The sequence below is a fragment of the Nanorana parkeri genome, unplaced genomic scaffold (genome assembly GCF_000935625.1).
Source record: "Nanorana parkeri isolate BGI_ZX_2015 unplaced genomic scaffold, ASM93562v1 scaffold229, whole genome shotgun sequence".
NCBI classification, from domain to species: Eukaryota; Metazoa; Chordata; class Amphibia; order Anura; family Dicroglossidae; genus Nanorana; species Nanorana parkeri.
The window spans coordinates 1,309,868-1,314,576 of NW_017306497.1; positions in this window are offsets into that span (position 1 = coordinate 1,309,868).

A 4,709-nucleotide genomic window follows, 5' to 3' on the forward strand; every position below is an offset into this window, starting at 1 on the left:
GTTACATAGTATTTGGGGTTGAATAAAGACATACGTCCATCAAGTCCAACCCATATAGGTCCACGCATCATCTCATTCTTAAGGATACTGGTATCCCTGGATATTACGGTCCCTCAAGAAATTGTCCAAACGTTTCTTGAACAAATCTACACTCTTGGCTGAAATCACTGCCGATGGCAGTGAGTTCCAGACCTTAACCGCTCCAACTGTAAAGAACCCTCTTCGCCCATTGTGCTGGAATTTGTTCTCCACCAACTTTAGGTGGTGGCCTCTAGTCTTTGTAATGGAGTTAATCTCAAACAGTTTGTTGCCAATGTTGCTGTCACCATTGAGCATCTTGTACATGAAAATCATATCCCCCCCCCCTAAATCTCCTTAATTCCAGCGTAAACATGTTTAAGGTCAGAAGCCTTGTCTCATAGCTCTGGTCCTCCATTCCCCTAATTAGTTTGGTTGCCCTCCGCTGGACTCTCTCCAGTTCAAGGACATCCCTTCTTCTTTAAAGAAAGTCCAGTCTTTAAACACTTTAATAATGAGCCCCTCTTGAACATGTAACGAATTCTGCTGTTTTGCTGATACTCGCTCCATGGCTCCGAGCGCCAACAATCATCCCACGTTCAAAGGCTGTTAAATCGCGCTGTTTACCCATATCTTCAGAAAACAATCACTTCTACTGTCGTGGTAAAAACCTGCTTCCCTATTTATAATGGCCTGGCCCTCTAGCAACTTCAGCGCCAAATTATAGCTAATTTGCCTACAAACGTCAGGTGGTCATAATAATCTGACCACTCTGTGTGTGTATATATAATATATATATATATCTATCTCTATCATGCCATGTTTCACTGGCATGATTAGCATGAAAAATTAATCGAAAAAAATCCTGAAAGAAAAAAAAAAATGCAGCCAACACATCTGAGGATTGCTAAGCTGCAATATGGTAAAGATGAACATGAAGCAGATATTACTGAAATAACCTATAGTGGCAGCTAAAGTTTTAAATAAAATCTTTGGAGCTCTGAGGTTGAATTTGTTCTTTTATCCTTTAATTGGATTTTTGGCCGGAATACTGGATTTTATTTCTTTATTGGGTTCAGGTGCACTTTAGGGAGTGGTAAAGTCATACCAAACTGGCTGTATTTTAACCTGCTAGGTGAAAGTCCAATAAGTTCAACCTGTAGAGATAATAGGAGAAAAAAAAGGAAGAAATAAAAAAAAAAAAAATAGAACGCTATGCCCACAATTACCCACTATTGATCCAGAGGAAGGCAAAAAAAAAAAACAATTAGGCATAGTTCAATTTGCTACAATAGGGGAAAATAATTCCTTCCTGATCCCAAAAGGCAACTCCCTGTATCAATAATCTCTGATGCTTAATATACCTAAAATAACTCAATCTCCAGTAATATTCTGTGCATTTAGGAATACATCCAGATTTTTTTTATTAAACAGATAATTGTGCTAGCTAGAACTGGCAGATGTGGCATGCCGGCTTTTTAGACTGGGAATTGATCACAAACTGCTGATCTCCATGAAGAGAGCAATGACTGTGAGTCACTCCCCCCGCAGGGTTTCCCCCTCCCTTCTCTGTTCCTCCAGCACTCATTGGAAGGACATAAGGGGAGGGGGTGGGCACAGCTGGATCTAGAGAGGCAGAGCCCGCTGTCAGTCAGGCAGTGGGGTGGATCCCGACAATATTTGCACTGTCAGCAAATAGTGGCCAGTAGCCCGCTATCTGCTGACTGGGTCACAGGAATACATTAGTAAATGTACTCCTTTGACACGAAAAGGAACTAAAGCTTCTCTTTTTTAAGTTGGTCCCTGGAGATGAGAATTAGAAGTTTCAGTCTTTGTAACAAGGATCTAGTGTGGAGATGTATGGAGAATAAAACTATAAACCACTTCAAAGCTTTTTGGTCAATAACATCCTTGTCCACGCTGAACATTGTTACTGAACCTCCATTACTACAATTGTAATTAATCAGTCACTTCCAACAATGAAATCATCAGCCGGTGGCCCAGTGACCCTGAAAGACGTCAGTTGTTGCCCATTCCTGCTGATTCAGATGTCTGGATATCCAGCAATGTTCTGTCAGGGCCAAGAGTTACAGAAAACTTTCATACAATGTCAGTAAATACCCTCCAGAGAGATTTGCTGGAGCCGGGTCAGTGTTGTTTAACCTTGAACATGTCACCTGTTTCCTAGACACCAAAACAAGTGTCCATTTATAAAGAAAATGATACATGCTGGCCCCTTAAAACTGAATTCCAGGATTAACAAATATTGTCTGACTACAAGGAGCGTGTGTATTATTACTTGAATCTTGTGTATTTCTTCCAGATCTGTGCTGTAATTATTACCTATGTGCAGGAGCTTCCTGTAATAAAGACCAGTCACTACCGCTCTCTCCCTGTGCAGGGTGACTGGTCTTGTATCCACCCATTCCTACAGTTTTCTGTAGGGTATGTGAAAACGAGCATATAAGAAGCAGAGATACTTTGAAGTATATTTTCTTTGGATCAAAATTGAACTTAACCAGATATATTTTTCAGATTAATTAAAATAGAAGTAAAGCCAAACTTTATTTTTGGCTTTACTTCTCTTTTGGGTCACAGGTGTATATTTACTTAGTACTCCTGTGACCCAAAGCCAGCTTATAGCGGGCTATTTGCTGACAGTGCAGAGCCGTGCGGCACCCAGGAAGGATCACCGATATTGTCGGGATCCCCCAGACTGCCTGATTGACAGCTGTCTCTGCCGCTCTAGAGCCAGGTACACCTGTGCCCGCCCCCTGTCTGTTCCTCCAATGAGTGCTGGAGAAAATCGTGAACTGAGTGACCAGTGGTTTGTCAGTTCTCTATCGATAGAGCCGGAATGTGACAACTACAGTGCCACACAATGGCTGTGAGAATTGGGAAGAGTGTCTGTTTACTGAGCAAAGTTAACTATAGCTCAGTGTGATCACATACAATCAATCATCTTTTCATAGGGAAATAGAGGCATTGATGCTTTGTATATACAACATAAATCCATTAACACTACAAGCTGTATATATGTCTGTATCGCATACCTTTGTTGAAAACTGTTCCTGTTGTTCCAAACAGATTTCCACTTATTCCATCTTCTGAGAAATATGTTTTGAAAGACTCTATAATAAGTGAGAGTATACTATATATCGAGCGAGACTCTGCTTTAACTTTGTATAAGGTATTTATAGATTTGATGAAGGTTTTTCTTTTGATATATTTGGAATAAATAAAGATTTTGATATGTGTACAGTCTTTCCATATGACATATTTTTTCACCCCTTGGAAGTATGCTGTGAAGAATAGCAGATAAATGAGGCCAACATGGAGACGGCGGATAAACATCAGACAGCAGAGGAACCAGGAATGTACGGCAGACTAAACTAAAGTCTGGGGTGGACTGAGACTGACAAGACTCGGGTTCTTATTGCTTTTTACAGAAACCCCCTAAAAACTCTATAATTACACTCATCGCTGCAATACAAAGTTTACAACTGGGCTTCCTTGTCTGCATTGTGTTTTGCACATTTTGCGGTCAGTTTTCTGCTTGCAATAAATGCCAAAGGCCTGCTACAGCAAGCTTTCAGTATGCATTGTGGTCACACCCAAAAATCTGAACATGAAAGTGCATGTCTAGTCCAAACTTTATTTAGTCTTCTATAGAGGGGGTTGGATGAAAGGGTCAGACTCCATTTGCTCTGTGAGCATTGTTGCTAGAAAGAAAAGTGATACGAAATGCACTGTTACAGTAGGCAAGAGGAAATCTTCCACTGGGAGCACCTGTTCTGATGATAAATGTCAGCCTCTTCCCCCAACCACACTAAAGAGCATGGATAGAAGAATGCCCCCTGCCAGCTATTGTATTCCGACACATGGCACCTATTGCTGTCAGAACACCTAGTGACTGCAGATGATTGGCTGTAGTCACTGTTCGGTTGCTAATTTTCCACTTGGCTCCCTCGACAAAAATTGATTGAACAAACAGCTTTTGTCAAGCCGGGTGATGGCAGCAGGACCACCCATGGATCAAATTCCAGTCAATTCAGCCGGAAAAAAACACAATTTGATCCGTGTAAGCAGGGGTGTCCTCAGCATAATTGCCACCTGAGGTGGGGGAAATGCTGGTGGTCATGTCCTGGGGAGATGGGGAGGGACTTGGGGTTGATGGGGTCCTTGTAGCGCACCACCCAGCTCCCTGACGTCACTGGTTGCCAGGAGCTGGGTTGGACTCTGGCCAGAGTGCAAAATGTCCTAGGTTGCTAAGAGCTGGGAGGGCAGACGTGTATGGCCCTTACACATCTCCCCACCAGGCTCTTAGCAATCTGGGATGCTCTGTCCTGCCCCCTACCCCCCATGACCCAAAGAGATGCCACCTGAGGCAACAGCCTTGCATGTATGGGCAATTTTACTCTATTCAACACAAAAAAGTTTTGGCTAGAGATACACTGACAATGTGAAGCCGCTGCCTTAGAATGATCAGCAGTGTTGTCAGCCCGCCTTGTGACCTCCTTCAGATGGTGTTTTCTTTGCAAGCTTGATAGGCAGCCCAAGAGCCAACGGGAGGAGCACACATAGCAGAATGCTATTTGCCAATGTGGTCATTCTACTCTACAACGGAAAGTGTTATTACTTCTTGTAGAGTTATACTGTTACTTGCAGGATCTCCCTATAAGCAACTTCAT